At 41.2% G+C, this 12500-nt stretch overlaps 1 long non-coding RNA gene across 1 annotated transcript; it reads left to right on the forward strand.

Annotated features, from left to right (window-relative positions):
* The first annotated feature begins 4758 nt into the window (after positions 1-4758).
* On the forward strand, positions 4759-8897 carry LOC138959848 (uncharacterized). Its single transcript, XR_011453808.1, has 3 exons — positions 4759-4797; positions 5704-5794; positions 7937-8897. It is a non-coding gene; the product is annotated as an uncharacterized lncRNA (long non-coding RNA).
* Positions 8898-12500: the final 3603 nt, after the last annotated feature.

Below are 12500 nucleotides of genomic sequence, written 5' to 3' on the forward strand. Positions count from 1 at the left end.
TTTTCTGTACCTCTCTTTGTTTTAACTTTCTGAGCGTGTTTTTAATCCAAACATATCATATCTATATGTTTTTGGAATCAGGAACCGACAAGGAATAAGATGAAAGTGTTTTTAAATTGATTTGGACAATTTAATTTTGATAATAATTTTTATATATTTAATTTTCAGAGCTTGTTTTTAATCCGAATATAACATATTTATATGTTTTTGGAATCAGCAAATGATGGAGAATAATAAACGTAAATTTGGATCGTTTTATAAATTTTTATTTTTTTTACAATTTTCCGATTTTTAATGACCAAAGTCATTAATTAATTTTTAAGCCACCAAGCTGAAATACAATACCGAAGTCCGGGCTTCGTCGAAGAATACTTGACCAAAATTTCAACCAATTTGGTTGAAAAATGAGGGCGTGACAGTGCCGCCTCAACTTTCACGAAAAGCCGGATATGACGTCATCAAAGACATTTATCAAAAAAAGGAAAAAAACGTTCGGGGATTTCATACCCAGGAACTCTCATGTCAAATTTCATAAAGATCGGTCCAGTAGTTTAGTCTGAATCGCTCTACACACACACACACACACACAGACACACAGACACACGCACATACACCACGACCCTCGTTTCGATTCCCCCTCGATGTTAAAATATTTAGTCAAAACTTGACTAAATATAAAAACGCTCGCGCTGGACCCGAGTACTCTTCAGATATTCACACACACACACACACACACTCTCTCTCCCTCACTCCTTCTCTCTCTCCCTCTCTCTCTCTCTCTCTCTCACACACACACACAGACACACACACACACACACACACACACACACACACACACACACACACTAACACACTACCACACTACCACATCTCCATTCTAAAACACGTCACGTTCCAAATCAAAAGACGACATTCTATTTTCTTACGTCACTATTCTTGGTTTACGGTACCATTCGGCGGCTTTGCTACGAGTATGGCATAGTCTTGGTTTGCCGAGACCTTGCACCGTTCTATCAGACTGCCTGGCTGGCTGTTGCACCGCGAATTCCTCCCACCGCCAAGTCGTTTTTTACATTTAGTCAAGTTATGACTAAATGTTTTAACATCGAGGGGGGAATCGAGACGAGGGTCGTGGTGTATGTGTGTGTGTATGTGTGTGTGTGTGTGTGTGTGTGCGTGTAGAGCGATTCAGACCAAACTACTGGACCGATCTTTATGAAATTTGACATGAGAGTTCCTGGGTATGATATCCCCATATGTTTTTTTCATTTTTTTGATAAATGTCTTTGATGACGTCATATCCGGCTTTTCGTGAAAGTTGAGGCGGCACTGTCACGCCCTCATTTTTCAACCAAATTGGTTGAAATTTTTGTCAAGTAATGTTCGACGAAGCCCGGACTTCGGTATTGCATTTCAGCTTGGTGGCTTAAAAATCACTTTATGACTTTGGTCATTAAAAAACTGAAAATTGTAAAAAAATTATGTTTTTTATAAAACGATCCAAATTTACATTCATCTTATTCTCCATCATTTGCTGATTCCAAAAACATATAAATATGTTATATTTGGATTAAAAATAAGCTCTGAAAATTAAATATATAAAAATTAATATGAAAATTAAAATTTCGAAATCAATTTAAAAACACTTTCATCTTATTCCTTGTCGGTTCCTGATTCCAAAAACATATAGATATGATATGTTTGGATTAAAAACACGCTCAGAAAGTTAAAACAAAGAGACGTACAGAAAAGCGTGCTATCCTTCTCAGCGCAAGTACTACTCTGCTCTTCTTGTCAATTTCACTGCCTTTGCCGTGAGCGGTGGACTGACGATGCTACGAGTATGCGGTCTTGCTGCGTTGCATTGCGTTCAGTTTCATTCTGTGAGTTCCACAGCTTGACTAAATGTAGTAATTTCGCCTTACGCGACTTGTTTGTGGTTTATTTCGCATTTAGGTCCCAGGTAACATTATGAAGTTTTAATACGATCAATCGGACCTATTATCAAGTTAGTGTATCAACTTTTGAACGAACTGCGCCCAGTAGTTTCCCAGCAATAAGCTGTTAAGTCGAGACACACAGACAGACAGACAGACACACAATTAAAGTCTGCTGGACCCTTGTACTAGCGTACTCGGGGAAAATTGTTTTCTGTTTGTGACTGACACTGGGCGATTATCCCCCCCTTATATTGCAATTTTCCAGAGAATGTGCAATACTAAATTTGAGAACATTTTTGTTTCTGACTACACATACCATGTCATGAGACAATTTGATGTCAAATCATTGTACCCTTTTCGAGACAACGGAACTCATTTTCTAGGCTTCTTATGGAGCCAGACCCTGTAGTCTACTATAGTAAAAGCTACAGCGCGATCAACGTTCGCCCATTTACGAACTCGCGATGAGATTTGTTTCCTCTGGTCACCAAGCCTACCGTTTACAAACGCATGCGCACTAATTGGGATTCCCCCAATTTCCTCGACCTTGACCTCAGAACTCTCGAAGCCACTACTTCGGCTTTCAATTTAGCTCTTGCATACCGAGTAGCTGGCAACTTTGCTTCCGAAGTTCCCACTTTCAATGTTAATTTGCAGGGTCTCTCACTTGACATCATTATACGACGATATTACCCGCTATTACGAGCTAGTCGTGTGACAGAGAGTTTTCTTGCACACGAGACTGTAGATGTTTCACGACGGCTTTAGCCGGAGTGAAACAGCAGCAGTCGAGTGTGCAAGAAAACCCTCTGTCACACGACTAGCTCGTAATGGCGATTATGTCTCACAGCTTCAACAGAGGAGAGAACAAACACGTTTTGCGTACTCACGCTTGATAAACCTAAACACAGGAGCAGCCATTGTGGAGAGATCTACTTTTTGACGAAAGTGACCGAACAACTATGAATGACGTCTCGGTATATGTGAATGACGTCACAGTCATCGTCACAGTCTGTATCTTTTGAAGCATCGCAATCTTCATGACGTCTTTCTGTGTCTGCATCCGCGAAATGTTTGTTCTTTCCGGGATCTTTGTCATCTATGTTCACAACTCTGTCCTTATAGTGTCAGACTAACAGGCCTCCTGAGCGAGCCACTTTCCAAGGGCAGCTAAATTCGCGTATGGAAACAGTACTGTCGTCTGGGATGCCGTTTTCAGTATTCTGAGCGTTGAAGAATTTGTAAAGAGAAGAAACGATAACAGCAGGAGAAATAAAAGTCGTGTGTGCATTTTGGGGTTTTTGGAGGGACGATTTCGAGTTTGAATCCGTTCTTGCACATGCTCCAAAGCGTGTAACATACAATCTTGCACACGTTTGCTTTAGTAGTGGCAAAGAAGGAAAGCGTGTGACATTATACGTTATTTGCGTGTTTGACCAAAATATGACATTTTACACAGATCGAGACAGTCATTGTTCTCCGAGACCGCGCTAGCGGTCGAGGTGAACAATGACTGTCGAGATCTGTGTAAAATGTCATATTTTGGTCAAACACGCAAATAACATTTATGTATCGATCGAATTCCTTTCAGGTACTATGACTTTGTTGTTGTTTTGACGATTGAACGAGCACACAAACACATGCATGCAATCCACATGCAATCAAACACATAAGCTTCATATTTGGGCGTTTCAGGTTGACCGAAACTTCAAAGGAACTACAAAACACACGTCATGTACTCACTTTGTTGTTGTTTTGACATTGAACAGCACACACACATGCAATCAAACACATGACGTTTTTTGTTTTTTAGTTCCTTTGAAGTTTTGGTCAACCTGAAAAGCCAAATTATAAAGTTTTGTCGGCCTCTGACGTCACATGACTCAAAGAAGGGAAATCCAATCTCCAATCGATACATTGCTTCTTAAATGTCCTTACCCTTCCAAAAGAAACCTCCAACGCATACTACATGTACAATTGCAGGACATTCCTGTTTTTAAGGCAGCTTATTGGGAAATGAGCTCAGACAGAATATCGAAGACGTAAAATGCGTCAATCGAGCAACTGTCGTAACTTGGCTACAATGAGACGGTCGGCTACCTTGCACCATAGACACAAACTGTGACATTCTTGTTTAATTTAGGTGAAATGCTTGAAACAGAGTGGCTCAAAAGCGATAGTTCGATCAGTTACTAACCGAAAAAAACGTGCTCGAGTCATTCGGCGAAGGTGGCGAGCTTTCAAACCATCACGACTGAATAACTCATATTACATCTTTTCATCAAACTTTTTTCACACGAGTAGCATGGTGCAGTGGTTACGGTTTCGGGAATTCGATCCGGCGCTCCGGGTTCAAGTGCAGCTGGGAGCAAAATTTTTATTATTATTATTTTTTTTTATCCCCGAGTACGCAGTAGGAGGGTCCAGCAAACTTTAATTGTGTGTGTGTGTGTGTGTGTGTGTGTGTGTGTGTGTGTGTGTGTGTGTGTGTGTGTGTGTGTGTGTGTGTGTGTCTGTCTGTCTCGACTTAACAGCTTATTGCTGGGAAACTACTGGGCGCAGTTCGTTCAAAAGTTGATACACTAACTTGATAATAGGTCCGATTGATCGTATTAAAACTTCATAATGTTACCTGGGACCTAAATGCCCCAAAAAACACAAAAGTTCTTGACGGTTGGACGAATTCAATCGGAGCGACAGCCAGCCATTGAGCTGATAGAACAGCCGAACGCGTGCGTCATGAAAAGCATGCGTATCGCTCATGGGCTCATAGAACACGCCGTATAAACGGTTGTACCGACTGAAAGCCGCGGGATAGGTTGCATCGACTAAAAGCCGCGGGATCAGGACACGCGAGGTGAGTTTCTCCACAAAATTACAAATCTCTTCTCTTAATTAGTAGATTATCACATAACTTTTGTTTACACTTTGAACTTAGGTGTTGTAGCATCACATCATCGATTTTTTTCATTGATTGCATTTACGTGGGAATGTTGAACTGTGATTATTTACACTTGTTCAAGCGCATTTTTGTAAATTTTGACTTTCAACCTTCACCACTAAAAATCAAGCTTTCGGACAAAGCTACAGACAATTAAAATGTAATCAATGATTATTTATTGACCATTGGGTTAAATTTTATTAGCTAATGTTACATAGTTACTTCATATTTTACGGATATGCAAGGACACTAAACAGTTTGACGGTTGCACACCACGGAAAATCCTTGTACAGATCTAGACCGGTTGTGCGCCACGGTAGTCATCGGTTGTGCGCCGTGGAAGTAATTGAAAGTTGAAAAGGTTTACTTTAAGGCTGAAAAATCGCTTCTGAACATTGTACAACAAACATCATGCCATGTAATGGTGTACAGTGGCCAGCAAAAGTATCGCACCAAATGGGAAGAACGGAAATGACTAACATTGCTTTGAACGAATCGGGAAATTACCTCACATTTTAACGGTCCTAATTAGATATGTAAGAACTCTTCATTTGCTAACAGATTTGGTATCACAAGAAAGAGGGGACTTTCGTCTTTACTATGTTAAAAATTCATGAGTGTAGTATACTTGATTGTATTAAAAAGACCGTTTGAAAAGTGTCTAAATTGTTAGACCTTTCCTCTCTTTCTATGTGGTGCAATACTTTTGCCGGCCACTGTATGGTTTGACCCGGATAGTGTACAGTCCCAATAGTTTCATGGAGACACGCACTTTTTTCAGGATGGTACTCGCACTCTGATATTTCTAATTTTCTATGGCAGATGGAGTCCGGCCCCTGAAATCACCTGTCCACTGCATAAACCATGGATGCGAATCAGCCCCGCTTCATGTGCTGGTATTGTTCCGAAAAATGTGAAGAATTCATCATCGCTATCGATCATGCTTTATCATTACACCCCACTGAAAATGTGAAGCTTCGCATTCTTCGGCTTGACGATAAAGCCGGGGTATTCAGATATTGTTCAAAAGACTTCGAAGTAATTCCAAAGACAGTAGCAGAGGGATACCACATTGTTGGCCATAAGAATGAAACTATCACAATAGAATGCAAAGCCGACGAATGCTTCTAAGTAATACAATAAAAATTCATCAGCCCGAAATGCACAACATCTGATGCATCTAAGAGTAAATTAAAAATATATCACAAACTGCATTCCTTGCTGCAAATTGACTCAAATTAGAATAAAATGTAGTCATTGTAAAATAAATAAACAATATTGATCACATATATTGGATTTCTTGCTAACAATCTGGAGTAAAAGAATTTCAACAAAATATTCTTCTTGTGACTTGAAGTTGAACACAGACAGTTTCTCACTGCCTAAATGCCATTGGACACCTTGACTTATCATGTCGACGCAACCCCTGTCGCTGTTTGAACTTACTGCGGCACTTGACCGTGTGCAAAACCAGGCCCTCCGACTCATCACTGGTGCAATGAAATCCACGCCCATCAAGGAAATGGAGAAGCTTACCACCATCCAACCCCTCTGTCAGAGAAGAGAAGCCAAGACTATGGTACAGGCCGAGAAGCTCAAGTGCCTACCCGACCATGTACCACCCCATGAAGCACAGACTGAGCAACCTCACCAAGAACCGGCTCAAACGGAGCAGTTTTGTACACGAGAGCAAGAGACTTTCTCGACAGTACAGGGAAGTCCTCCCACAGAACACTCTACCTCTGACTCAAGAAGAAGAGGAAACCCCCAAGGCAACAGAGAAACCAGGCATCCAGATCTGCACCAGTGTTCCACATGTTACCTCAGGAGAAGATCAGAATGACACAGCTCGACAGGCACTCACCTTAGCCCTGATCGACGAACAGTACCCAAAAGAGGCGTGGATCCATGTATACACCGATGGATCAGCAACTAACGCCGTGCTCAATGGAGGTGCAGGCATTCTCATCCAGTTCCCTGGGGGACATACAGCTACATCCAGCGTTGCCACTGGCAAACACTGCACAAACTATAAAGCAGAAGCAGAAGCTCTCATGCAGGCCGCCTCCTTGGTTCAGGACTCCGCAGACCCTTGCTACCAAGTTGTCTTCCTCTCGGACGCCCTTTCAGTCCTTCAGGCCCTAGAGAACGACAGACTCCCACAGTTGGCCAAAGCATTACAGATGGTCAGACAAACCAGAAGAGTTGTCCTCCAGTGGATACCAGCACACTGTGGGATACCAGGAAATGAAAGGGCAGATGAGCTGGCGAAAGAAGGAGCCGTGGAAGACCAACCTGAAAACAGTGTCAGCTTTAGTGAGCAGAAGACAATCATCAAGGCATTGATGAGGCCAAGGACAAACAGAGATGACTACCACACAATGTCCAGAGAGCAGCAAGTCAACCTCATCAGGCTGCGTACTGGCCACAACAGGCTCAATGCTCACATGAACCGAAAGTTCAAGCTGGCGCCATCACCAACCTGTGCCTGCGGTCAAGAAGACCAAACAGCGGAACACATCTTACAGCGATGTCCCTTACTAGATGAGGAACGAAAAGAAGTGTGGCCGTCACCAACTCCCTTGCAGACCAAACTATACGGCAGTCGACAGGAGTTGGAGAAAACGACAACATTTATCACCAGTGCAGGACTGATTGTGTAACCTCTGCGAACGCCAAGAAGAAGAAGAAGACTGCGGCACTTGACACACTCAAACTGGGGTTTCTCGTCATGGGTATGCATGTGCTGACTCAGCAGTCGGGCACAAGCAAAACTCTTGCCGCATTTGCTGCAGACAAGAAGTCTTGGTTCTGTCTTACAATTGTGGCGTGTGAGGTTCCGTTTGCTTTGGAAATACTTGTTGCATTTTTTGCATCTGTGTGGCTTTATGCCTTGATGACCACTACAGTGGCTGTGAAATTCAGTAATGTTCATGAAAGCTTTATCACATACCCCGCACGTGTGTCTTGATCCCGTTTGAAAGCCGTGTGCTTGTCTCCTGTGTTCTGTGAGACCAGAAGCATATTTGTAACTTTTGCCACACTCTTGACACAGATGACGCTTGCCTAAACTCCCAGACGGCTTTGATGGTGTTGATGTCCTTGTGGGTGGACCTATGGTCTGAGCTTGCCCTTGTGAAAGAACAGCGTCCACAGCTTCCACCACCTCTTCGCTAACATCAAGATAGCTATCCGTCGTGATACCAGAGATCTCCATTCTGCAACCTCTCTGCCGGGATCGGTGGGGGTGGTAGCCCGCTATCGTGGGGGTTGGGGGTTGCAGAGAAGCAAAATATGGAGTTATCGGATCGTACAAAAACGCACAGAACATCGGCAATAAAGGTGGTGGGGGACTATAACAACATAACAAAACAAGAGCTGAGACATTCACCAAATATAACTTGATATTACTGGAAAATTTAGAAGGACAATGTCCCATGGTGCACAACCGCTGGCAATCAAATATTGTCGCGACGTGCAACCATGCTCTTCCGTGGTGTGCAACCGTCAAACTGTTTGGTGTCTTTACATATCCGTAAAATATGAAGTAACCATGTAACATTAGCTAATAAAATTTAACCCAATGGTCAATAAATAATCATTGATTACATCTTAATTGTCTGTAGCTTTGTCCGAAAGCTTGATTTTTGGTGGTGAAGGTTGAAAGTCAAAATTTACAAAAATGCGCTTGAACAAGTGTAAATAATCACAGTTCAACATTCACACGTAAATGCAATCAATGAAAAAAATCGATGATGTGATGCTACAATACCTAAGTTCAAAGTGTAAACAAAAGTTATATGATAATCTACTAATTAAGAGAAGAGATTTGTAATTTTGTGGAGAAACTCACCTCGCTTGTCCTGATCCCGCGGCTTTTAGTCGGTGCAACCGATCCCGCGGCTTTCAGTCGGTGCAACCGTTTATACGGCGTGTAGAACCGCCCAGTCAGCCAGCGACAACCAGGCTTTGCGTGCGTGCGTGCTTTGCGTGCGTGTGCCACTGCGCGACCTAATTGTATGAAGCAGCAACGTTAGCAGTCTAGTCATTTGAGTTCAGTGCCAATGGCTTGATGGAAAGCGCGTCCGACTATGGCCAAAGTGATCCGGGTTCCATTCCCGGTATGAGCGGTCTAATTTTTTTTTTTAATTCTTGTTTACTATTGTTTATTATGAACGTTTTAATGTTTTATTTTACTCTAATAATTTTTTTTTTAATTCACGTGCACAAGACAAAAACTTTCATACTGGGGGAGCGAGCCATTCTGAAGAGTACTCGGGTCCAGCGCCAGCTTTTTTAATTGATCTTTTTTCTTTATAGGCCTCAATTGCATTCGCTGCAACAACCGGTTTTTGTCTCTGTGTTCGTTTTTACATTTAGTCAAGTTTTGACTAAATGTTTTAACATAGAGGGGGGAATCGAGACGAGGGTCGTGGTGTATGTGTGTCTGTGTGTCTGTGTGTCTGTCTGTCTGTGTGTGTGTGTAGAGCGATTCAGACTAAACTACTGGACCGATCTTTATGAAATTTGACATGAGAGTTCCTGGGTATGATATCCTCAGACTTTTTTTTCATTTTTTTGATAAATGTCTTTGATGACGTCATATCCGGCTTTTCGTGAAAGTTGAGGCGGCACTGTCACTTTATCGAAAAAATGAAAAAAAACGTCCGGGGATATCATACCCAGGAACTCTCATGTCAAATTTCATAAAGATCGGCCCAGTAGTTTAGTCTGAATCGCTCTACACACACACACAGACAGACAGACAGACAGACACACATACACCACGACCCTCGTCTCGATTCCCCCCTCTACGTTAAAATATTTAGTCAAAGCTTGACTAAATGTAACAAGTCGCGTAAGGCGAAATAACTACATTTAGTCAAGCTGTGGAACTCACAAAATGAAACTGAACGTAGTCCGCCGCTAGTGCAAAAGGCAGTGAAAGTGACGAGCCTGTTTGGCGTGGTAGCGGTTGCGCTGTGCTTCATAGCACGCTTTACTGTACCTCTTTTCGTTTTAACTTTGTGAGCGTGTTTTTTATCCAAACATATCATATCTATATGTTTTTGGAATCAGGAACCGACAAGGAATAAGATGAAAGTGTTTTTAAATTGATTTCCCAAAAAACCATTTGATCATAATTTTCATATTTTTAATTTTCAGAGCTTGTTTTTAATCCAAATATAACATATTTATATGTTTTTGGAATCAGGGAATGATGAAGAATAAGATGAACGTAAATTTGGATCGTTTTATAAAATATGGTGTTTTTTTACAATTCAGATTTTTAATGACCAAAGTCATTAATTAATTTTTAAGCCGCCAAGCTGAAATGCAATACCGAAGTCCGGCCTTTGTCGAAAATTGCTTGGCCAAAATTTTAATCAATTTAATTGAAAAATGAGGATGTGACAGTGCCACCTCAACTTTTACAAAAAGCCGGATATGACGTCATCAAAGGTATTTATCGAAAAAAAGAAAAAAACGTCCGGGGATATCATTCCCAGGAACTCTCATGTCAAATTTCATAAAGATCGGTCCAGTAGTTTGGTCTGAATCGCTCTACACACACACACAGAGACAGACAGACAGACAGACAGACACACATACATCACAACCCTCGTCTCGATTCCCCCCTCTACGTTAAAACATTTAGTCAAAACTTGACTAAATGTAAAACAAGTCGCGTAAGGCGAAAATACAACATTTAGTCAAGTAGCTGTCGAACTCACAGAATGAAACTGAACGCAATGCAACGCAGCAAGACCGTATACTCGTAGCATCGTCAGTCCACCGCTCATGGCAAAGGCAGTAAAATTGACAAGAAGAGCGGGGTAGTAGTTGCGCTGAGAAGGATAGCACGCTTTTCTGTACCTCTCTTCGTTTTAACTTTCTGAGCGTGTTTTCAATCCAAACATATCATATCTATATGTTTTTGGAATCAGGAACCGACAAGGAATAAGATGAAAGTGTTTTTAAATTGATTTGGAAAATTTAATTTTGATAATAATTTTTATATATTTAATTTTCAGAGCTTGTTTTTAATCCAGATATAACATATTTATATGTTGTTGGAATGAGAAAATGATGGAGAATAAGATGAACGTACATTTGGATCGTTTTATAAAAAAAATAATTTTATTACAATTTTCAGATTTTTAATGACCAAATTCATTAATTAATTTTTAAGCCACCAAGCTGAAATGCAATACCGAAGTCCGGGCTTCGTCGGAGATTACTTGACCAAAATTTCAACCAATTTGGTTGAAAAATGAGAGCGTGACAGTGCCGCCTCAAATTTCACGAAAAGCCGGATATGACGTCATCAAAGACATTTATAAAAAAAATGAAAAAAAGTCTGAGGATATCATACCCAGGAACTCTCATGTCAAATTTCATAAAGATCGGCCCAGTAGTTTAGTCTGAATCGCTCTACACACACACACACAGACAGACAGACAGACAGACAGACAGACACACACACATACACCACGACCCTCGTCTCCCCTCTATGTTAAAACATTTAGTCAAAACTTGACTAAATGTAAAAAGAGAGAGGCGAAAAAGAAAGGGTTTAAGCTGCCTGCATGCAACTGAGATTAAAAGAAACAAGTCGCGTAAGGCGAAATTACTGCATTTAGTCAAGCTGTGGAACTCACAGAATGAAACTGAACGTAGTCCGCCGCTAGTGCAAAAGGTAGGGAGGCCCACAGAGAAAATCCAAAATGGCGGCCACAGCCGTGATTTTATTTTACTTTTCTATGAAGATTTAAAAGGCTAAATAAATATTTTGAAAACGTCAAACAACTTGCAAGGGTTTCTCCAGTTGTTGTTATTTTGAATGATTGTTGGTATGTGAACGTGCTGTTTTTGGTTCATGAGTAAAACAAGTCCCGAACTTGCCCCAAAACGCTATCTCCCGCTTCGGACTTAGCCGCAATCGCGGTGTACAGGGAAAAAGCTATTTGACGTCGCGGCAAGCGAAACACTCGAAATCGTCACCCAAGTTCCAAGAGCGCGCGAAGAAAAACTATTTAAAGTACAATACTGAAATTTAGTGTGGCATAAGATCAACCCTTTGTTATGATGTATGTGAAAGAGCGACTTATCAACATTTTATTAACGTCTTGAAAAAGGGTGGGTTCTGAACACAGTGTTTTACTTTTTACACAGATGCTTCTGGAAATCGCTCTTTTCTGTCAATAATTCTAAAAGGCCAATCTACCAGGACAATGTCTTATCTAATCAATGTGTGCAATACTTTAACCGGGCCAACCGATTGAAGTGAAGCAATATTTCAACTTTTGCGCCGTCCAAGGCCGAATCGCGTATGTTCTGAGATCTCGCAAGGAAAAAGTATTAGATGCAGTTTACTGACATTTTGCATACCATCAGATCAATCCTTTGTAATTATGTATTCCTCTGAGCGACTCATAATTACTATCAACATGTTGTGAATATAGTTGATTCTGAACACAGTGTTTTTGTTTTGACACAGGCGTTTTTGGAAATCGCCCATTTCTCTCAGTAATCTTAAAAGGCTAATCTACAAGAAGAACATCTTTTCTCATCAATACGGGCTATACTTTGACCGGGCCGATCGATTGAAGTGAAGC

Source organism: Littorina saxatilis, linkage group LG2 (assembly GCF_037325665.1).
Source record: "Littorina saxatilis isolate snail1 linkage group LG2, US_GU_Lsax_2.0, whole genome shotgun sequence".
NCBI classification, from domain to species: Eukaryota; Metazoa; Mollusca; class Gastropoda; order Littorinimorpha; family Littorinidae; genus Littorina; species Littorina saxatilis.